The sequence below is a fragment of the Schistocerca serialis genome, chromosome 2, assembly GCF_023864345.2.
Source record: "Schistocerca serialis cubense isolate TAMUIC-IGC-003099 chromosome 2, iqSchSeri2.2, whole genome shotgun sequence".
Lineage (NCBI taxonomy): Eukaryota > Metazoa > Arthropoda > Insecta > Orthoptera > Acrididae > Schistocerca > Schistocerca serialis.
In genome coordinates, this window is record NC_064639.1 from 1,111,848,831 (window position 1) to 1,111,874,315 (window position 25,485).

Consider the following 25,485-nt stretch of genomic DNA (forward strand, 5'->3'; position numbering starts at 1 on the left):
GCTCTATAGTGGCTGTTTTAGCATTGTTTGAATTGTTTGTGGAATTGTCTTTTGCTGTTCCATGTGCATCTTGTCAGATTTTGAATAGGCGGTTTGGTCTTAACCCTGTCTGCGTATTACGATTTGGTGGAGCCAACTTGCATAATTAAAGGCTTGTCATTTGACGATTCTAACTGTTATTCTATCGTGGCTTTGGTTATCGCATCTTAGGTGCATATTGCGAGTGTGTTGTTGGCGTTTAATCTGTCCCTAGTTTGAGTTGGTATCCCATTAAGTTAGCATCTCACCGCTTACGCAGCTGTAGGGACTTTTCTCAGGTCGATCCTTGGAGCACTGTCTGTGAATCACTCCCTTCATTTGGTCTGATTGCGTGAATTGTTTAAAAATATATTTTGTTTAGATTATTCCTGTTGCTTGTGGCCTTCAGCCCACAAGTAATTTGAATTCTTCTTAAAAAGGCCTTCAGCCGTCAGTGTAGCTTGTGTTACAGTCATTTTTTTCAAATGATTGTTTTTAAAAAATTATTTCCTTACATAAAGTGTACGTGTTTACTGTGCAACCAACGGTAAGTGATACGTTCCCAGCAGCGCGGGATTAGCCGAGCGGTCTAGGCGCTGCAGGCATGGACTGTGCGGCTGGTCCCGGCGGAGGTTCGAGTCCTCCCTCGGGCATGGGTGTGTGTGTTTGTCTTTAGGGTAATTTAGGTTAAGTAGTGAGTAAGCTTAGGGACTGATGACCTTAGCAGTTACGTCCCATAAGATTTCACACACATTTTTTTTTTTTTTGATAAGTTCCCATCCACACCTTTCCCTGCCTTCCCTAAGTACCACGTATGAATGATGAACCGTGCTCACTCCGAACTATGCATTTCCTTGGACTTGGCTGTCTATCTGCGTTTGGTTCCCGCCGTTGTTGCGGTTATGCCGTGGTTCTTCCTCTTTCTTCGTGTGGCAGCAGCGATGTGTATCGAAATTTGCACGGTGTACCATCTTTGATCTTGTGCATATAGTTTCCGGTTAGGGTGTGGGCGGGTAGTCGGTCGATTGGTGCGGACCAGGGAGGATATATCCGTACGGCACGTTCGTCTGGGTCCTCTGGTGGTCCCTGCGCAGTGTCGGAGCGTGTGTGGTGCTGTCCGATCGCTGAGAGATTCGTGGCTCACCGGCCCAGGAAGTCAAAGTTGAGTGGTGTCTTAAGTACCCAAACCACGTCTGTTCATGTTGTGTCGGTGGTTTCGGTGGTTCGCTGTTGGGGAGCTTTTACTGTGAGCAACACCGAGTGTTTGTAGTGGTGAAATCGAGCTGCCGTGCCGTGGAATTAACTATATTTGTTCACTAGAATTCAAGTGCACCAGTGGAATTTTCTGCCTTGTGGCCGTTAGTGTTCTGGTTACCTGCCCTGGCCACTGACGTAAATTCAGGTAGTGTTCTCTTCTGGTGGAGTTAACTATATTAGCTTATTTCAAATTCAAGGGCTCTGGCCGTTAGTGTTCCGGTTACCTGCCCTGGCCACTAACGTAATTTCAGGTAGCGTCCGTTCCTCACCTTTTGTCGCTGTCCAACATGGTGTGTAGTTTTGACAGCTTAATACGCATTTCATTGTGGATAATCACGTCCGTAACATTTTGCTCCTTGAGTTCATGTACCAATTGGTGGTTAGCAGGTCATTTGGTCGGTCGGTCCGTGACTGTCTCCTGTCTGGGTAACCGATGGGACACGTGTAGTTGGGCCCATCACCTGTCTCATCTAAGTGAACGTTAATGTTTCAAGGACAGCCCCCACCCCCCCTCCCTGGAGATGTCAGAGTGCCGATGGGTGTTTAATGGTCTGTTGGTAATCTATTATAGCCAATGCTTTAAAAGAAAAAAAAATACTGTGTTTTATGTAAATCAAGGGCCTTCAGCCAGTATAAGTAAGACTGAATTCTGTCAAGTGGATATTTTGCTGAAAGTTACTGTTGTTGTGTAATCTTTTCATCTAGTGCCCTGTCAGCCACTTAAAACTTAATGGTTTAAGGTATTTTGAATTTTTGTAAAATCAATTGAGGGCCTTCTGCCGCTTAAAACTTTATTCCTAAATTTAGTTATTGTCGTTGCGTTGCTTTTTCATTTAGTGAGCTTTCGGCCACTTAAAACTTATAGGTTAAGGTATTTTTTGAATTTTTTAGAAGATAAACTGTGGCCTTCAGCCGCTTAAAGCCTTATTCTCAAAATTTCCCCTTAAGCGAAATCACTGCGGCCTTCTGCCTTAGCCGGCCGGAGTGGCCGTGCGGTTCTAGGCGCTACAGTCTGGAACCGAGCGACCGCTACGGTCGTCGGTTCGAATCCTGCCTCGGGCATGGATGTGTGTGATGTCCTTAGGTTAGTTAGGTTTAATTAGTTTTAAGTTCTAGGCGAAGTTAAGTCGCATAGTGCTCAGAGACATTTGAACCTTCTGCCTTAAAAGATTATGGTAATATATTTTACAATTTTGAAATGTAATTGTCGCTTTGAGCCGTTTGTATTGCACCTTGCATATGTTTGTTCTATCCACTTTTGCTTTGAGGCTTTCAGCCTAGCTGTGATATATATATATTTTAATTATGGTGTTTGCAATTTTAACTGCATGTCTACAGTCACTTGGGATTTATTTTGATGATTTTTAAGATTTCTTGTTTGGAGGCATTCAGCCGTGAAAGAATTGGATTTGGAAACTCGTAGTTCTAAAGGTTCGGCTATGTGCCGTTTTGGTTTGAACGTGTTATTAAATTACAATAAATTACAATTTTGAAGTGAAACTGACCGCCACCTTATTTGGCCCTTTCCACAATCCTGATCACCTGTTCTACCCAGAGGGTTTAGCGGGCGTATCAAATGATTTTCAAACTCGATTTTCTCGAAAAGCCATTAGAGTTGTGTCTTTCTGCTTACCCATGTTGCAGTCCTAGTCGTGTCCTACACACCCAGTAAATATCATAAATAGGAATCAAATCGGTATGGGTAAGTTCGTACGGTTCCCTTGTGAGGTGGATGAGTCAGCAACTCCCGGCCGCGTGAGCTACTCCACCGCCTTTGATCATTGCCATGGAGAAGCCTTTTGCATTGCATGAAATAATTATATTTACAGCCAAGAATCCTACCGGACCATACTCCGGGCTCAGCATCCTGCGCTCGTAGGAAACACTTTCTCTGGTCCTCCACAGTACAGAAGGTTCCTCAATTCACACCACGAATAATCCGTATTACACCTATATTTCCATGGAAAAATATAGCTCATCTTCAAGAATTGGCCTAAATACGTTCGTATCTAACACTAAGAAATGAAATTCAGCAAAGTTTGCAAGTTTTCATAGCTTTGTGTCGATTATTTGTTTCATTTCTCAAGTTGTAATGAAACAAATTTAAGATCATCCATGTCTTCATAGATAAATGCTGGCCGGAAATTCTCTACAAGTCGTGAGCTGCATATAGCTGGTCTCTTAGGACTTAAGGGATAACAAGTTTGCTAGGAAACGTTCATTAATGTTGTGAAAATGTCACTATCAGTTCTTTTTAGAACTGTACCTGATTTGTTATTTGTCATACTTTTTGAATCATCTACGAACAAAACAATATTAGGGTCTGATAATGTTACTGAAGAAAGGTAGTTAAAAGTAAGGTACGTAAGATGGAACCTTGTGGGACACTACGTGTAATTATTTTCCAATTTCATGATGACTGATAGTTTAATTCAGGGCTCTATTCTATTGACATCTTTCGTTTACGAAATCAAACACATTTTACAGCTTACAGAATACACCAGTTGCCCTTAATTTGTTGTCTGAGGAATTAAATATATTTTTTCTGTTTGTTTAGTCAGCTTTCCCAATATGAGGACTCTACAGAAATCCAGTCTTTGACCTGGATAATGTATTAGTCAGGTAAACAAAAAATCGGTTGCATATTACATCTCCTCAGATCTTCGGAAATACCATCAGGTGTTACTTATCTTCTTTGTAGTACAGAGGCTTAACTTCAGAACATTTCAGCCAGTCTGGAAATTTTCCAGAGATAAATGAAGTACGATGTGGCGTTCACTGTTGAATCGTTACACATCCGAAATTGATTTTACGCCAAAGTCGGGAAAGGTTTACGATGTACGAAAGTGAGGTAGGTTAGACGGAAAATAATTTAAGATTGAGAAAGTAAAGGGAAGGAAGTCAGCCATGATCTCCTCAAAGGAACCATCCCCGTTTTTCCTTGAGCGATTTAGGGAAACCGTACGAGACCTTAATCTGAGTGTCAGGACGGAAACTTAAGCACTGATCCTATCTGACGTGAATCCAAAGTGTCACTACTGCGTCTTATACAGGGTGTTTCAAAAATGACCGGTATATTTGAAACGGCAATAAAAACTAAACGAGCAGCGATAGAAATACACCGTTTGTTGCAATATGCTTGGGACAACAGTACATTTTCAGGCAGACAAACTTTTGAAATTACAGTAGTTACAATTTTCAACAATAGATGGCGCTGCGGTCTGGGAAACTCTATAGTACGATATTTTCCACATATCCACCATGCGTAGCAATAATATGGCGTAGTCTCTGAATGAAATTACCCGATACCTTTGACAACATGTCTGGCGGAATGGCTTCACATGCAGATGAGATGTACTGCTTCAGCTGTTCAATTGTTTCTGGATTCTGGCGGTACACCTGGCCTTTCAAGTGTCCCCACAGAAAGAAGTCACAGGGGTTCATGTCTGGCGAATAGGGAGGCCAATCCACGCCGCCTCCTGTATGTTTCGGATAGCCCAAAGCAATCACACGATCATCGAAATATTCATTCAGGAAATTAAAGACGTCGGCCGTGCGATGTGACCCGGCACCATCTTGCATAAACCACGAGGTGTTCGCAGTGTCGTCTAAGGCAGTTTGTACCACCACAAATTCACGAAGAATGTCCAGATAGCGTGATGCAGTAATCGTTTCGGATCTGAAAAATGGGCCAATGATTCCTTTGGAAGAAATGGCGGCCCAGACCAGTACTTTTTAAGGATGCAGGGACGATGGGACTGCAACATGGGGCTTTTCGGTTCCCCATATGCGCCAGTTCTGTTTATTGACGAAGCCGTCCAGGTAAAAATAAGCTTCGTCAGTAAACCAAATGCTGCCCACATGCTTATCGCCGTCATCAATCCTGTGCACTATATCGTTAGCGAATGTCTCTCATGCAGCAACGGTAGCGGCGCTGAGGGGTTGCCGCGTTTGAATTTTGTATGGATAGAGGTGTAAACTCTGGCGCATGAGACGATACGTGGACGTTGGCGTCATTTGGACCGCAGCTGCAACACGGCGAACGGAAACCCGAGGCCGCTGCCGGATCACCTGCTGCACTAGCTGCGCGTTGCCCTCTGTGGTTGCCGTACGCGGTCGCCCTACCTTTCCAGCACGTTCATCCGTCACGTTCCCAGTCCGTTGAAATTTTTCAAACAGATCCTTTGTTGTATCGCTTTTCGGTCCTTTGGTTACATTAAACCTCCGTTGAAAACTTCGTCTTGTTGCAACAACACTGTGTTCTAGGCGGTGGAATTCCAACACCAGAAAAATCCTCTGTTCTAAGGAATAAACCATGTTGTCTACAGCACACTTGCACGTTGTGAACAGCACACACTTACAGCAGAAAGACGACGTACAGAATGGCGCACCCACAGACTGCGTTGTCTTCTATATCTTTCACATGACTTGCAGCGCCATCTGTTGTTGAAAATTGTAACTACTGTAATTTCGAAAGTTTGTCCGCCTGAAAATCTACTGTTGTCCCAAGCATATTGCAACAAACGGTGTATTTCTATCGCTGCTCGTTTAGTTTTTATTGCCGTTTCAAATATACCGGTCATTTTTGAAACGCCCTGTACTTGCGGCGTAGATACTGGTTCTGAGAACAGCAAATGAAGCCCGTCGAAATACTATAAGAACTCTCTCTCAAATAAATCCAAATCGCAGACGTAAAAATCTAGAGATTAGAGGTATAATCATCCAAGTGTAAGAGATAGTGAAAGACATGGAATTTTAAAGTCACCAGGTCGACATTTATACAGCCGTAGTTGCCGACAAATAAAGGGATTCTGCATTTCGTTGAAGGAATATGAAGATGCGCCTTTGAATTGGAAACGTACGCAACGTTTTTCATTAGCTTTATTAATCTGATGGAAAAATACGTTACTAGTTCTCCGTTTAAAAAAGGAAGAATATCAATCTTTAGTCGTATTAAGACACAAAATACAGTAACATTCAGTCTGTTATAAACACTCTAACGAAGTCCATTGAAACGAAATCGCACCGCCCTTCTTTTTCCTAACAAATTCTAGGGAATGCCGTGTATTCCCGTTGCCCTTTTTGCATGTATTCACTTTGTCATAAAAGCGGAAAAGGGACCAATTACTGAGTATTATGATTTCGATAAATTCTTTCTTTTCTTCGAACTGGCTGAACATTTAGTACAAAACTCCCTGGGACACCTTTACTTGCGTCTTTGAGTTATCGTTCTGTTGTAAACCTGTACTGTTTAAGATGCAAAACGAAGGACACTAAGTTTAAGAGATGCACAGCGATTCGCTTCACAGCACTATTGACAATACTAATTCTCATTTACTGTATCACTCACGGATGTTACGAATGTTTGTCATCACACACTGAGTCGCTAGCCACAACGTAATACGTAAGCCACTTGAAAATGGCGAACCTACTAAGATTCGCTCTACCATACGTGATTCCGCAGTCTCATTGTCTGACTGCCACGAGTGGACGCTCTTTCCGAGCCATCATCTTTCTTTATACGTTTCTCCCAAGACCCCATAGATGACATCCTTCACCAGTAGATATATCATCACTAACGTGCTGATGCCTTTCGTTTCTTCTTTTTGGGCTACTTTTACGATCGTGTGTCTGACTAGCATTGACATTACACACTTGGCGTGTAAATGCCTTATATTTTCCTTACAAAGATGGTACAATTTGGCTCCTATTTTGCAGATGTACTAACTTTATGCCTCAGTAATGTTACTATATTACCGCAGTGGTTACGCTTTCCGTTGCATTATTCTTTGCACACAACTTAATCCATAATATAGCTATTATCCATTTTCAATATTACTACAATTATTCTAATATTTATTTGTTGTTTTCATTTGAAAGTTGGAAGACGTTGACAATATTGTGGTTATTATAAATTACACGTAATCGTTCCGACTCGAAAGTTTTAATAACTGACCAACACTTCTATACCTTCGACTGGTGGTCGGAACACTGCAACGTATGCTCCGTTTCATTGGTTATGGAAGAGGCCCCTTCAGAGCTGCATTTGCTCTGCACACGTCTCATGCAAGTCACTATAGAGGGCAGATTATATGTTAAGTGTTGCCCAATGGTATAAAGGCTATTGTTCAGATTATATCTAGTGTATGTGTTATATCTACTGTATATGCCAATACTATGACGCATACTTTGTTGCAAGGCAAACTTCTGTAACATCGTCGTCTCCAAAAGTCATCAATGGTATTCCAATTATTCTGTTATAGTTCTATATATTCTTTTATTATTATTTATATTTTTATGGCCCTTTAAAATTTTAATGTTACTCCTTTCACAGAGTAACTGATCTAAAGATCGAAACTGCTATTAAAATGAAAATAAAATATTCTATGTTGTCAAAACCACTTTCTTATCAAACTTTTTAATATAATTACAAATTAATGAAAACTGAGCACTAAGTCTTGCAAAAATTCAAGCTATTCGTAAATGAAAACAGAAAAACGACATCGATGAAGATAATTGTGACTGAGATGATTTGGTGGCAATACGAACATGAGAAACTGGTGTATGGGCAGATTTGCGAATGAGTTTAAACCATCTGGAAAGGTAAAACGAAACCGTAACACTGAGAAGCTCACTCAGAAAGAAAAGAAGAATTCTACAGGTACCGATATTCAAGGCGACGCAGCTTTTTCCTGCATAGCTTCTACACATACAAGAAACTTACTGTACCATTGTCTCTCTTTACACCACTTCTAATTGTAACCATCTGTAGTGACAATTTAAGGCCAATCACCAATGGAGGTAGCTTGATGTGTTAAAATGACGGTAAAAATACCTTTCGCAGGAATTGAGCAAAAATTTCCCTCTGGACATTTTAAGTTTTCCATCGCTTTCTTAAATCACAGCAGGAACGCTAGGAACTACATCAAACAAGTCACATCCATTTACTTTACAGTTCTTTTCCATATATCTTTAATGATATGACCTATTTTTCCATCCGTCTTTCTACATTACTTTCAAACCGAGAACCCATAAATTCCGAGTGCTCTCTCCACTTTTTGGTTTGCTTTTGGTTTGCTGAATGCGGAGGCGATGCCAAAACGAATATTGCCTATCGCTTTCTTATCAGCTGCGTGAGATATCTCGCATTATTTAAAACACGTTGAGGCAACTGCCATAGTTTTTGATATGAGATTGTCGAAATCCGAATCACGAATTAATTAATAAGAATGGTCTACAAGGACTCATGAACAAGAGGCATTAAATATTATGGCAATGTTTTTGCGTAAATATAAAAAAAAGTAACATTGAACGATGGTTTTCGCAACGTATGAAACAAACTTAGGTGGAAACTGGAAAATAATAAAAAAAATTCGGTAGATTTCAGAATATCGTGGAAATTTAGTGGGAATATAAAAAAGCAGCACTGGACGATGATTATAAAAATTATTCTCAAAGCAATTTAAGTGGAAAGAGTTTTGTTGTTGCAATTAAAACTTTAGTCTTTCAAATTAAAAGAACAATAACAGTATGCAAATAATGTCTCGTGTAAATGGAAATCCTGATTACGTAGAAAAAGAGATATTCGGGGGTGCGAGCGTACCGCGTTCCCTTTCTGTTACCTGCTTCTAAGCGATGGCTCTTGAGATTGATCATGGAGCGTTATGGTCTTTATGTGCAATCCTAGTTAAGGTCGTGAGTGGAAGGTGCAGTTGAAATATACATTATGACAATACCCTTGGGAAATGGAGGAACTAAAGGAAGTAAAGTCTAGCGACGTGCTTTGAACTGGAAAGTGGTGCTGCCTAATGTTTCAGAACAGAAACGGATACCAGGTTTATGCATTATTTCTGCAGGGAAATTCACAATGAGACTAAGAGGAAGCACTGATTAGTCAGTAAATCACAATACTTTCGTCATAGAACAACGTGTAGCTTATGAGTGTGAGATCGGTTTGCGTCTGAACGACATATAAAAGATCAAAGAAACAAACCTCAACAAAGGAAGAAAAATTATTAAATTTTATTGCTGCTCTGAAAATACATAAAAAGTTACGGCAGTATTCTTTATGCCTTACAATACGAATTTAGAGAATTAAACAAAATTTAGACTATTACTAAGAAGTGTTAACCCTGCTATACTAAGATTCGACATATGAACTACGTCGAAAATCTTAGAGCTGTAGAGGTAGAAGGAAAGCAACCAGGAGGAAAGAAAGTAAAAGACCAGAAAAAATGTCGTATCAAAACATCTCGCTCATATCAAGGCATGACGGAAAATCACCACAATATAGCAATTATAATACTATAGTTAACGCCGTGCATTTTACTCTGATGCTTAACCCACACGCTATATGAAATAACGTTTTCTATACTTATAACCCTATTTGTTAGCGGAAAATGGACTAAAAAACGTAAAAAATATATTACTCGACCTACATTCAAGTGCACGAGTAAAAGTTTTGGTTCAGATATTTGCAACAAGCTACACCCAGACTTAACTGACTGCAACCAAGATTTCAAAATCGCTAAGAAAGTAATACTTGTTACATGGTTCCTCTCAGAAATACAAACACGAACAGTAAGTAAGGGTCTCAGATTATAGTAAGTTAAGTGCACCTTATCTAGAACTACTTACTAATCTTTTGTGATCATTTAGTTAGTAACCAGAGTTTATTTACCAGAATGCTTGTTATTACGCTCATCAGAAAACTCTCAACCGAAAATTAAGAGCAGTTTCCATGTGATCATCGTAAGTGGCACCAGCTAGCAGCGTCTTCTGGACTGTGGCTGTTGCTGAATGTCTGAGACGCATAACGTACGAACGGAAAAGGAAACTCACGTTTAGAGGCTGCGCACAAAACGTATCACACAAGGGTGGTGAACGAATCATCCGTACCTTTCCCAAAGGAATCATCCGGAAAATTGCCTGAATCATTTTAGTGAAACGGTGGGAAACTTATACCTGCATGGCCACATGAGGACTGGAAACCTGATCCTCTGGATCACCAGTCAAGTCCTCTATCGCTACGCCGTATCATTCGAAGCATACCGTAGAGTTGAAAACCGTGTGATGTCGCCAAAATAGGAAACTTCTCGATAGAAAAGGAAGATTGCGCTCTGGGGAAGCATGCAACCTACTTCTAAAGGCGCTAAAGTTGCACATCAGGATGTGGACTTGGTCGAAAAACAGAGGGAACGGCGCAGAAATTTAGGTTTGCAGATTGCATCTCGCGGTGCTGTCACCACCACCCCGAAGCTCAGATCTTCGCTGTAGTTGCTGGAGGATTCTGGAAGGAGACGATGAGAAAGAGTTTTTATTATGAAACATGAAAATTTGACAACTTTGCTTCGAAGCAGCACTTGAAGACGGAAAAATCTTCCGTAAGTATCCGATAAACTCTATTCGAGAAGCAAAATTCGTTGAAAAACCACCGCTACGTTTTTTTTCTTTTAATTTGATTCATACCCCTTTCAAAAAAAGTTATTTCAAAATTCAAAAGACAGCAACAAAACAATGTGCATATAACTTGTCGACCAACACCTCCCTAAGGAATACCAAAAGTATTACATGGAGAAAACTTATGTGAATAACTGTGCAGTTGGAACCTTAGATAAAGAAAAAGCGCTAGATTCTGAAAACGGGACGTGCAATTAATGAGACACTTGAAACAACTCAGCCATGACGTACACTAATGAGACGTCTAGTCATATTTTTAAGTTTTTCTTTTTTATTTCCTTTTCAGTGTGGCATGTCTTTCGAATGGCTTTGACGTTCCCAATGTTTCCTTCTACTTTTTGAGAATCTTCTCGTCCCTGAATTCCTGTGGCATACAACGCTTTCCACAATATCTACTACATGCCCAAGTTTAGCAGCCTCTCACGTCATTTTCGCTCCTACACTGAAAAGCAGTAACAGTAACTATTGCATTATCACAATAGATATTCCATCATATTTTCCTTCTTCCATTAATGACGTACGGAGAGTTCTTTCTTCAGTTAAAGCTTTTTATTTCGTTTCATATTGCAGTTTACCTGTCCACTTTTTTATGACTACGATGTCATGTGACCTTAATTCAAATAAACCTAACGAGACACATTCAGAGTGAAAGAATTTGGGTCTCAGTCACCTCTTCTCCATGTTACATAATCTATTTCCTGAGTGTAAATAATTATTTGGTAATAGTAGATGTGTTATATTAGAAGCTAATGTTCTTCATCTAGGACAACCTCCTAATTACACCTATTGCAATATTGCTTCACCGAGAGCTAAATTATTACAAGTATTCAAACCTTATGACATTTTTTACCATCGTTCATTTCTTCAGTTGCCTGCCCTTACATGTAGCCTCAATTCTGCTCTAAGGAATCTTAAGATTTACTTCTTATAAGCACTCGGAAAGACTACATACTGATATCTGCTTCTTTTTTTTTCAGAGATTTATCCTGAAAAATATTTGCTGGCACATTTATACACGTCGAGTGTATTCTTAGTCAAAAGGTGCACTTGAAATAAAATTAAAGAAACGTGATCAGATGTTTCAGCTCCAAAGTCTGTGAATGAATGCCCACGTCTACGTTTACAACTCCACAAGCCACCTTACTTTACGGTGACAAACAGAGTGTACTTTGGTACGATTGTGATCTCACTTTTCTCCCTTTGATTTCGGAACGATGTGTCGAAAAGTAGCTTTCAATACATCTACATATGAGCTTAAATTACTCTGATTTTTTCCAATAGGTCATTACCAGATGCATTCGTGGGTGTAAGTGACATTTTGCACGACACCTCTTCAGACACACGCTCTCGGAACTTCGAGTGCAAAATACAAAACAACTGCCTTGTAACGTTTGCTACTGAGTTTGAACATTTTCATAACGGTCTCGCGCTTTCTAAAAGAGAATATGAGGAACATAGCAATCTTGGTTGCATATGCTCTATTTATTCTATTAATATAAGTTGGTGACAGTCCCAGTAGTCAAGTTTCGATCTTATAAATGTTTTGTAAGAGAACTCTGTCGTGATTGAATTACCTGTGCTTAAGACTCCTTCAATGAATTTCGACTTGGCCCTATATCTCTTGTAATTATTTCCGTGCATTCATTCCACGTTTGGTTGTTCTGGACGGTTACTACTCCACTGATGCTGTTTCCAGTGACTTTTCACTAGTAGCATAAACAGTAATGGATCACTTCGCCCATTTATGCAGAACACTTTAGATTTATTTACCTTCATGGTTAACTAACAGTCTCTGGACGGATAACCGATTCTTCACGAGTCTTCCTGAATTTTGATACAATTTCAGGCCTAGCTACCTAACCGTAAACCGCTCCATCGTCCACAAACAGTCTCAAGAGACTCCATCATTATCCACTGGATCATTCATATAATCATGATCAGAAAAAAAAAACAGAACACCTGGAACGAATGGAGGCAGGACGTTCATATTCACAGGAAATATAAGTTAGTACTATTTGCAGGAATGATTAGTATCTCAGTCACCTAAGTTCAAACCCGTTGGCTAGTAGAAACAGGGTCCACCATTATTCCTGATAACTTCTTTCATGTGTGGTGGATTCTTGTGTTACAGCCATCCACGGTGCACTTACCTGGTTCCAGGGTCATCTGTGAAGGTTGGTACTGGATCACAGCGCTGCACCCATCATTTCACGATATTCCACACATTTTCGACTGGTGACAAGTCTGGTGTGCTGGCGGAGCAGGGCAAAAGCCTGGCATCCTCTGACACCAAGAAGATACGTGTTCGTGCAGCAACAAGTGGTCTGCATTGTCTAGCTGAAAAACGGCGTCTGGGGTTATGTGCAGAAAGGGTATGCGTACGGGTCGCAGGATGTCATTCACCTGGGTCACACTGGCCACAGTGTCCTGCCTCAAAAAATGATGCAAATGGCCCTAAGCACTACGGGACTTAACATCTGAGGTCATCAGTCCTCTAGACCTAGAACTACGTAAACCTAACTAACCTAAGGACATCACACGCATCCATGCCCGAGTTAGGATTCAAGCCTGCGACCGTAGCAGCAGTGCGGTTCCGGACTGGAGCGCCTAGAACTGATCGGCCACAACGGCCGGCCCACAGTGCCCTGGACACGCACCAACTGTGATTTGTGGTTGTGCCCAATAGCACCGCACACCATAAGGTTTTGAGTTGGCACTGTATGTCTTGTGCGGATGCAGTCATCGTGATGCCGCTCCCCCTGTCTGCGCCGAAACAAAATGCAGCCTTCATTTTCAGACAAACAGAACGTATTCGTTCGGAAACGCTATCTAATGCCACTCTTGTCCCACGAGACACCATTGCCACCTAGCATGGTTCTGAACATTCGTCAGAGGTAGGTGGAGAAGTGGAGGAACTGCACCTAATTCATAATGAGCTGCGACGGAATGTCATCCCTGGTAGTGTACGATGTGTTACATTGTTCCTCTGTTGCTCCAGAGGAGGACGCACGTCCATCCTGTAATGCCATTCGGATGAGGAGTGGTCTGGGTGGTAGGTGGTGTGACCTGATCCATCTCGTCGAGTTCTACGGACTTCCGTGAACCACCGGCACACACCCGTTGCACTGCCGAAACACTTCGTTCCAAAGGAGCAGCAATTTCCAGGTAGATGCACCACATTCTCTGATGCCAATAATGTGCCCTGTTTCAAACTCACTGATCTGACAGTACGGTTCCCACATACGTCTGCGAGGCATTCTGCACTTCTGCTCAAGTCGCACTGGTCCTTTATCTACGGTTTACAGCGACAACGAGAGCAGCAGGACGTTTTGCCGACTGGTGGTGTTGGGCAGCGATATCGATGGTGCCCTTGAACTCACGGGCCGACATGTTTCAAATGCGTATTATTTCTGCCGAAAATACTAAAATACATTCCGTGTGAATATGAACGTCCTGTCTCCAGTCGTTCAAGGACTTCTGTCTTTTCTTTTTAAGTATGAGTCTATATACAGGGACAAAAAAATTGCAACATCAAAAAATAATTAATATAGAGTAATGAAATTTCTGGAATACACCTGATTAGGTAAACATTAAAGTGTTTAACACTGCATGATTGTAGGTTAATGTAAGCACGGCATAAGCCAGCACAAATGTCAAATGCTGGTACATTAATAAGCGGTGTAACCATCACATTATTGAATGCAAGCGTGGAAATGTGCATACATTGTGTCTATAGGCGCCAAATGTCAGTGTGTGAGATAGAGTTCCATGCCTGTTACACTTGGTCTGTCAATACAGGGACGGTTAACGCTGTTTCTGGACGACGCTGGAGTTGTCGTCCGATGGTGTCTCGTACGTGCTCGACTGAAGACAGGTCTGGAGGTAGAGCAGGCCAAGACAATGTGTCGGCATTTCGTGGAGCATGTTGGGTTAAAACAGCGGTATGTGGGCGAGCGTTAATCTGTGAGAAAACATCGACTGGAATGCTATTCATTAATGGTAGCACGATTGGTTGGATCACAAGACTGACGTACTAATTTCCAGTCGGATGCGTGGGATAACAGCTGCCATCGGAAAGCACAAGAGATCTCAACTCTGTGCTCCAATGAGCCCTCGCTTGACACCATTGAAGTCGAAAATGGCGGTTTGGTGTCAGTGGAATGCACGCTACAGGGCGTCTGGCTCGGGGCTGTCCTTGAAGTAGCGGATTTGTAACAGTTCGTTGTGTCAGTGGTCGGTTGATTTGAGAGAAGGAACCAAACAGCGAGGTCATTGGCCCCACCGGTTCAGGGAAGGATAGGGAGGGAAATCGGCCGTGCCCTTTCAAAGGTACCATCCTGGTATTTTCCTGTATCGATTTAGGGAAATCACGGAAAACGTAAATCAGGATGGCCGGACGCGGGTTGGAACTGTCGTCCTCCCGAATGCGAGTCCAGTGTGCTAACCATCACTGCGCCACCTCGCTGGGTCGAACCTGCTGTTCAAATTGCTACTATAGATGTACGTTGCGCCAGAGCCATAAGCCGAACACCATGGTCTTCCCTCTCGGTAGCGTCACTTGGCCGTCTGGAGCCCGGTCTTCTTGCGACCGTGCGATCTCGTACTCATTGCTGCCAGCAGTCAAATGCAATCGCTACATTCCTGCCAAGACTTTCTGCAACATCGCAGAAAAGGAACATCCAGCTTCTCGTAATTCTATTACACGACCTCGTTCAAACTCAGAGACACGTTGATCATGACGTCTTCGCGGCATTTAAGGCATTCTTCACTAATATCGACTTGTTGTTGTGGTCTTCAGTCCTGAGACTGGTTTGATGCAGCTCTCCATGATGCCCTATCCTGTGCAAGTTTCTTCATCTCCCAGTACCTACTGCAACCTACATCCTTCTGAATCTGATTAGTGTATTCATCTCTTGGTCTCCCTCTACGATTTTTACCCTCCATGCTGCCCTCCAATGCTAAATTTGTGATCCCTTGACGCCTCAGAACATGTCCTACCAACCGATCCCTTCTTCTCGTCAAGTTGTGCCACAAACTCCTCTTCTCCCCAATTTTATTCAATACCTCCTCATTAGTTATGTGATATACCCATCTAATCTTCAGCATTCTTCTGTAGCACCACATTTCGAAAGCTTCTATTCTCTTCTTGTCCAAACTATTTATCGTCCATGTTTCACTTCCATACATGGCTACACTCCATGCAAATACTTTCAGAAACGACTTCCTGACACTTAAATCTATACTCGATGTTAACAAATTTCTCTTCTTCAGAAACGCTTTCCTTGCCATTGCCAGTCTACATTTTATATCCTCTCTACTTCGACCATCATCAGTTATTTTGCTCCCCAAATAGCAAAACTCCTTCACTACTTTAAGTGTCTCATTTCCTAATCTAATTCCCTCAGCATCACCCGACTTAATTCGACTACATTCCATGATCCTCGTTTTGCTTTTGTTGATGTTGTTCTTATATTCTACTTTCAAGACAATGTCCATTCCGTTCAACTGCTCTTCCAAGTCCTTTGCTGTCTCTGAGAGAATTACAATGTCATCGGCGAACCGCAAAGTTTTTATTTCTTCTCCATGGATTTTAATACCTACTCCGAATTTTTCTTTTGTTTCCTTTACTGCTTGCTCAATATACAGATTGAATAACATCGGGGAGAGGCTACAACCCTGTCTCACTCCCTTCACAACCACTGCTTCCCTTTCATGCCCCTCGACTCTTATAACTGCCATCTGGTTTCTGTACATATTGTAAATAGCCTTTCGCTCCCTGTATTTTACCCCTGCCACCTTTAGAATTTGAAAGAGAGTATTCCAGTCAACATTGTCAAAAGCTTTCTCTAAGTCTACAAATGCTAGAAACGTAGGTTTGCCTTTCCTTAATCTTTCTTCTAAGATGAGTCTTAAGGTCAGTATTGCCTCACGTGTTCCAACATTTCTACGGAATCCAAACTGATCTTCCCCAAGGTCCGCTTCTACCAGTTTTTCCATTCGTCTGTAAAGAATTCGTGTTAGTATTTTGCAGCTGTGACTTATTAAACTGATACTTCGGTAATTTTCACATCTGTCAACACCTGCTTTCTTTGGGATTGGAATTATTATATTCTTCTTGAAGTCTGAGGGTATTTCACCTGTCTCATACATCTTGCTCACCAGATGTCAGGACTGGCTCTCCTAAGGCAGTCAGTAGTTCTAGTGGAATGTTGTCTACTCCCGGGGCCTTGTTTCGGCTGAGGTCTTTCAATGCTCTGTCAAACTCTTCACGCATTATAGCATCTCCCATTTCATCTTAATTTACATGCTCTTCCATTTCTATAATTCCAGTCACCCATGACTATTAAATTTTCGTCTCCCTTCACTATCTGAATAATTTCTTTTATCTCATTATACATTTCATCATTTTATTCATCATCTGCAGAGCTAGTTGGCATATAAACTTGTACTACTGTAGTAGGCGTGGGCTTCGTGTCTAATCACCCTTGTATAGACCCTCTATATACTCCTTCCATCTTTCTGCTTTCCCTTCTTTGGTTAGAACTGGGTTTCCATCTGAGCTCTTGATATTCATACAAGGGGTTCTCTTTTCTCCAAAGGTCTCTTTAATTTTCCTGTAGGCAGTATCTATCTTACCCCTAGTGATACAAGCCTCTACATCCTTACATTTGTCCTCTAGCCATCCCTGCTTAGCCATTTTGCACTTCCTGTCGATCTCATTTTTGAGACGTTTGTATTCCTTTTTGCCTACTTTATTTACTGCATTTTTATATTTTCTCCTTTCATCAATTAAATTCAATATCCCTCCTGTTACCCAAGGATTTCTACTAGCCCTCGTCTTTTTACCTACATGATCCTCTGCTGCCTTCGCTGCTTCATCCCTCAGAGCTACCCACTCTTCTTCTACTGTACTTCTTTCCCCCACTACTGTCAATTGTTCCCTTATGCTTTCCCTGAAACTCTGTACAACCTCTGGTTTAGTCAGCTTATCCAGGTCCCATCTCCTTAAATTCCCACCTTTTTGCAGTTTCTTCAATTTTAATCTGCAGTTCATAACCAATAGATTGTGGTCAGAGTCCACATCTGCCCCTGGAAATGTCTTACAATTTAAAACCTGGTTCCTAAATCTCTGTCTTACCATTATACAATCTATCTGATACCTTTTAGTATCTCCGGGATTCTTCCATGTATACAACCTTCTTTTATGATTCTTGAACCAAGTGTTAGCTATGATTAAGTTGTGCTCTGTGCAAAATTCTACCAGACGGCTTCCTCTTTCAGTTCTTATGCCCAACCCATATTCACCTACTATGTTTCCTTCTCTTCCTTTTCCTACACTCGAATTCCCATGACTATTAAATTTTCGTCTCCCTTCACTATCTGAATAATTTCTTTTATCTCATTATACATTTCATTATTTTCTTCATCATCTGCAGAGCTAGTTGGCATATAAACTTGTACTACTGTAGTAGGCGTGGGCTTCGTGTCTATCTTGGCCACAATAATGCGTTCACTATGTTGTTTCTAGTAGCTTACCCGCACGCCTATTTTTTATTCATTATTGTACCTACTCCTGCATTACCTCTATTCGATTTTGTATTTATAACCCTGTATTCACCTGACCAAAAGTCTTGTTCTTCCTGCCACCGAACTTCACTAATTCCCACTATATCTAACTTTAACCTATCCATTTCCCTTTTTAAATTTACTAACCTACCTGCTCGATTAAGGGATCTGACATTCCATGCTCCGATCCGTAGAACGCCAGTTTTCTTTCTCCTGATAACAACGTCCTCTTGAGTAGTCCCCGCCCGGAGATCCGAATGGGGGACTATTTTACCTCCCGAATATATTACCCAAGAGGACGCCATCATCATTTAACCAAACAGTAAAGCTGCATGCCCTCGGGAAAAATTACGGCTGTAGTTTCCCCTTGCTTTCAGCAGTTCGCAGTACCAGCACAGCAAGGCCGTTTTGGTTATTGTTACAAAGCCAGATCAGTCAATCATCCAGACTGTTGCCCCTGCAACTACTGAAAAGGCTGCTGCCCCTCTTCAGGAAAGGAACCATACTTTTGTCTGGCCTCTCAACAGATACCCCTCCGTTGTGGTTGCACCTACGGTACGGCCATCTATATCGCTGAGGCACGCAAGCCTCCCCACCAACGGCATGGTCCATGGTTCATGAGGAAGACTTACCCCGTCCAATCTCAAAGGTAACCAATGCTGACAACCGTTACAGCGTGTACCTAAAGCAAACCTGACCTGCATTACCATAGTGACGACACAAGTACCATTCGTACGCGACTGGTGCGAACATTGGATAGACATCATCTTTCAGATGTTGAAACACGGCTACCAAATTTCGTTTATGTCGCACAACTCCATAACTTTGAGATTTTCTTCCGTCAATGTATATGTGATTTTCATTCTCGAAAGTTGTCATAACGCATGAGCATGTAACATGTACCATAATTTTTACAATCGACTGACACCACAGCTATATGAACCTATATTTATGTACATCAACCGAGGAACCTTCTTTATAACAGGAATGACTTGAGGAATTTCAAACCGCTTGGCAGCCATCGTTGGTCTAGTGACGTACGACAAACTACTGGTAGACGGGAAGCAAGTTCTTTTGCGTAATGTAGCACCATAATCACTAAGTTTATTTAGCTTCCTGCATAAATAGCTTTTTCTGGTTTTTTTCCTAAGATACCTCAGTTTTTTAGTATCCAATAGTCATGACAACACAGCAAGTGCAACATAGCAAGAATGTGAAATTGCATTTAAAATGAAATGAGTTTACATTAAAATGGCCATTACACTACAAATTCTGACGACCTATCTGCCTTAGTAAATTAACTTTATTAGTTGCATAATTCCGGAACATACAAACATCAAAGAAAAGTTTTGCATCACCCTGGTTCCCAGAACTCCTGAAGACAGACTTTGACTGTGGATATTGTATCACAGAGACAGTCCCTTTGACTGTTTAGAGATGTCACTAAACCCACCCAAAGATGTAAACAACCATGCATGCGCAGCGCCTATTAGACAGAGGGATCCGACAGCCAGTCAGTCCCAGACATTCCACCAGGAAGGAGGTACACGGCTCATGTTGTCTGTGGTTCAACCATGCCTAGACGTCCAATACTGCGGTTAGATCGCGTTCGCATTGTTATTTTGTGCCAGGAAGGGTTTTCAACAAGGGAAGTGTCCAGGCATCCCGAGTAAACCAAAGCGATGTTTCTCGGACATGGAGGAGACACAGCCGGCCCGTGTTGCCGAGCGGTTCTAGGCGCTTCAATCTGGAAGCGCGCGACCGCTACGGTCTTAGGTTCGAATCCGCCTTGGGCATGGATGTGTGTGATGTCCTTAGGTTAGTTAGGTTTAAGTAGTTCTACGTTCTAGGGGAATGATGATCTCAGTTGTTAAGTCCCATAGTGCTCAGAGCCATTTGAACCATTTGAACAGAGAGACAGGAACTTTCGATGAGATGCCTCGCTCAGGCCGCCCAAGGGGTACTACTGCAGTAGATGACCGCTACTTACGGTTATGGCTCGGAGGAACGCTGACAGCAGCGCCACCATGATGCATAATACTTTTCGTGCAGCCACAGGACGTCGTGTTACCATTCAACCTGTGCGCAATAGACTGCATGATGCGGAACTTCACTCCCGACGTCCATGGCGAGGACCATCTTTGCAACTACGACACAATGCAGTGCGGTACAGATGGGCCCAACAACATGCCAAATGGACCGCTTAGGATTGACATCACATTCTGTTCACCAATGAGTGTGGTATATGCCTTTAACCAGACAATAGTAGGCGACTTGTTTGGAGGCAACCCAGTTAGGCTGAAAGCTTTAGACATACCGCCCAGCGAGTGCAGCAAGGTGGAGATTCCCTGCTGCTTTGGGCTGGCATTGTGTGGGGACGACGTAAACCGCTGGTGATCATGGAGGGCGCCGTAACGGCTGAAGGATAAGTGAATGCCATCCTCCGACCGATAATGCAACCATATCGGCAGCATATTGGCGAGGTATTCCTCTTCATGGGCGACTTCCTTCAGGATAACGACGTCGTTCGATTAGAGCGGCCAGCATGTTCTCCAAACATGAACCCTATCGTACATGCCTGGGATAGACTGAAAAGGGCTGTTAATCGACGGTGTGACCCTCCAACCACTCTAAGGGATCTACGCCGTATCACCGTTGAGGAATGGGACAATCTGGACCAACAGTGCCTTGATGAACTTTGGGATAGTCTGCCACGACGAATACAGGCATGCATCAATGAAAGAGGACTTGCTAGTGGGTATTAGGGGTAACGGTGTGTACAGCAATCTGCACCACCACCTCTGAAGGTCTTGCTGTAAGGTGGTACAACATGCAATGTGTGGTTTTCATGAGCAAAAAAATGGATGAAATGATGTTGATGTTGACCTCTATTCCAATTTTCTGTACAGGTTCCGGAACTCTATGAACTGAGGTGATGCAAAACTCTTTTTGATGCGTGTACATCGAGCGGTGGTGTCGGAATGACAATCCGCGGCGGTGCCAGCAGCGGTGGAATGGTTCCGGCGTCACCTCCACCGATTTCCCGCACTGTCGATTTCTGTACAGACGTGCGATATGAGATACTCCAACTAGTCATCGATCTGATGCACGGTCCCATGGGAGGCACATCTGGCATGAGAGGTGGGCGTGGCCGCAAGTAAATGCCGCCGTCAGCTTCTCATCAGTCACTCTCTAGACTATGGAGCCTTTGTACAACAGCCGCCATACCATTATTCTGATCTCGACCTTGTCGAGTTGGATAGCTCACTGATATGTCTCGATTTACAACAACCTTCGCTGTGTTCCGAGCTTCACTTCTGGCCAGCCAGCCATACAGTATTGTCTGTTTAAAATGTTTATTTGACACCACAAACGGTCGTAAAGCGACAGTCATTGAAACAATAAAATTTTTAAAAGGTTACGATTCTAGTTTCGAGTCACTGGATCGTCATTTTCAAATGTAATCATAAACCTGGAAAACTGCATTAATAATTGAACTCACACTTCTTTCACGTATTACGAAAAATACACTAAACTCAGTGAACTGAAGCAAAGGCAGCAGAAACGAGTCACAAATCTTCATGCCAATTTTTGGTTGATCAGCCATTTCACACCTTAATGCAGTGTAAGGTGTGAAACGACTCATCAACCAAAAAATCATCAAGTCGTCTTGTGATCGGATTCTGCTGCCTTTGCTTCAGTGTGTTGTCAGTTTGAGGGCAGTGCCTTGTTGCAGTTCATGACCATGAGTATCATAAACTTTCAGTCATGACTACCCACGTACACTCGTGATTCCTGTCTCGACCGCATTTACTCTTCATGTAAGGCACCTTCCCTTCAAAAGCATGTCACTGCCGTCTGTCTCACTCTTCCGATTAGAGGTTCAGATATTTTTTTATGAAGCAACCAGTATATTCATGCGGAGAAGTTATTCTCATTGTAAGTTGTCTTTCATTTCCATCACAGCTTCTTTGAAACGACGGTATATTATGGACGTGGAAAACTACAGCCCTAATATGCACCATTTTCTACATGTGTTATGCCTCGTTCCAGCCCTGCCGTCATTTTATACCTGCAGATACTGTAAGTAACGCTTACATCTTTGAAGTTCATCAGTTCATTTCATAATGTCGTACATATCCTTCCAGTTCATATTTTTCCCGGTGCTTTGGTAGGTTCTCAAACACTGTGAGACTCTGTCATTCCTGAAGTCTTACTGCCGCTGCTACGCGTAAGTCAGACTTGCTGTCCTAGCAGTTTTTCTCCGTATTTACTCAAACAGTTACATCAGCAATATAACAACGACATTATAAATATTCCCACCTATGTCTCCGATGGCGATTATACACGCTAGCGTGGTGGTGTTTCCCCTCTGAATGTAGCTTGTTCGAATCTGTGATAATAATTATCATCGCCAGGGAGAAACAATCTGTTTACTCATATGATAGCAAGCGACAGAACTGCGTTCTGGACAATGAATGAGATCCTGGATCCCAGCCTGTCTCGGGCACTGAGCTAGCAATTAAGACAACCGCGCCCACCAACAGAATATTCAGGGCTACATCTCGTCTTAACAAGCACTGCTGCAAATATCCTAATTGGAATAATAACGTTTATTTTCAGCTAGAATTCTGAGGTTTCTCCAAGTGAGGGGTCCACATTGAACTGTAATTCGCCTATCCCTGGTTGGATAAGTGGGGCAGATTATGGACACGTAGCTCGCTGAATTCAGGGCTATATCTCGTCTTAACAAGCACTGCTGCAAATATCCTAATTGGAATAATAACGTTTATTTTCAGCTAGAATTCTGAGGTTTCTCCAAGTGAGGGGTCCACATTGAACTGCAATTCGCCTATCCCTGGTTGGATAAGTGGGGCAGATTATGGACACGTAGCTCGCTGAATTGGCGTCCACCTGAAGGACTTGCACGCTATCATTGAGCCACATGCAATTATTATCTGATCATCGATTGAAATTACACGTCTTTTTCTCATTTGTGACTGTGTATGAAAGGAAGTGTCATATTCCATGTAACTGAACAGAAGAGTGAAAATGAATGTTCCATAGCAACTTGGAATAAAAGTACTGAATCACATTAACGAAAAATGGGCATCCATGCAACATACAGGTACGCCTTTACAGGTATTTGGCATCAGACTTAAGTCCAGGAGACAGACACCAGATTTCTGTACTAAGAATAATGTTACCACATTCTTTTCAACACTAATGGATCCACTCTTAGAACAGAGCACCATTTAATTTGCTGCAAATTATGTGTAGTTCAGTCATGTGCCTTTGCCTTTTTCAGGCAGGTGTTCCATCGACTGTCTTCAAACCAGCAAGACATGTAACATGTGGTGTCACCGCCAGACACCACACTTGCTAGGTGGTAGCTTAAATCGGCCGCGGTCCATTTAGTACATGTCGGACCCGCGTGTCGCCACTGTGTAATCGCAGACCTAGCGCCACCACCAAGGCAGGTCTCGTGATACGAGAGAGCACTCGCCCCAGTTGTACGAGAACCTAGCTACCGACCAGATGTACGAAGCCTTTCTCTCTCATTAGCCGAGAGACAGAATAGCCATCAGCTAAGTTAATGGCTACGAACTAGCAAGGCGCCATTAGCCTTACAGTGATCGTAATTAAAGTCTCCTGTGTATCGTCAAGATCGATGTACCACAATGATATTAAAGATAAGTATTAATCCTGCTCAGTACTTTTCTTCCTAACATTAATTACGTATCCTGTTCCAGTACTTCACGCCCGTCTGCGTTAGTCTAGCGTGCATTTTCAGACATCTCAACTTCACGGTGTCGGCCCAGCTACCGACACAACATTGGCGACGATTTAAAGTATTCTTTCTGATTGCTTACATTTAATTGTGTCATGGCTTCGCCACATTCTCCAGATGTACTGTCCGAATTTTATCGCTTGCAGAATCAGCAGACGCAGGCGTTACTGGATGCCCTTGGACAGCTCGTCCAGGGTCAACGTACCATTCAAACCGATGCGGCCGCCGCCGCTTCTTCGCTACCGCTGCCACTAAACGCTGTTGCACCTCGCTTTCGACCATACGTGGCAGCCGATGAGACCTGGCACGAGTGGTCTCGCCAGTTCAACTTTCATCTAGCAGCCTACAGAATTCAAGGTAAAGAGCGGCAGCCGTTTTTGCTTTCTTGTGTCGGTGTGGCCACATACCGTGTGATAGTGAAATTGTTTCCCCGACGCGACGTAGCAACTCTGTCCTACGAGGAAATTTTGTCTGCATTAGATGCCTATTTCAAAGAAACAGTTAATGTGGTTGCAAAACGGTATACGTTCTTTCGTACAAAACGTACGGCCGGTCAAACTAATAGGGAGTGGGTAGCAACATTGCAAGGACTTACTAGGGACTGTGCCTTTGAATGTGACTGTGGTCTTTCTTATTCCGATACAATGGTGCGTGATGCAATAGCACAGAACGTTTCTGATGTTCGCATACGGGAGCAAATTTTGAAACTAGTTAATCCCTCCCTTCAACAAGTGATAGACATATTGGATAGACAGGACACACTTGACTGTGCTCAGGAATCTTTTGAAACTTCGCCAGCCGTGTGTAACATTAACCGGCCCGCTGGACGCGCTGCGCGGCCCGGTAACCGGGCCTTGCGCACGTCGACACAGCGGCCGCCGCGTGCTAAGCCAGGTGTGCCGCGCCAGCACACAAATGCAGTGAAATCATGCCCGCGGTGTGCTACTAGACATTCGCGTGAACATTGCCCGTCACGCCAAGCTATTTGCTTTTTCTGCAATAAGAAAGGACATGTTCAAAGTGTTTGCCAGAAAAAGCTCAGATCAGACAATCACAATCATTCCAGGCCCTTTGCTTCGCGCCGGAATCGAACCAAGGACACTCAGGCTCGTGGACCTTCGCCTATGGACATTCATGTCGTTAATTCCACTTCGTCCAGTGACACTTTCTCTAACAGTGACTGTGATCGTCCCACAAAAACTGTGCGTCGACGTCGCCGTAAATCACGTCCATTAGCAAGTGATTCTGTACCAGTGTCTGTTCAAATTGCACAAAACAGTCGCTTTTGTCGTCAGCAGGACAATAAACTTTTTGTGGACTTAGACTTTGAAGGCAAAGTGATACCATTCCAGCTCGATACCGGAGCTGCAGTTTCATTGCTCAATCACGACACG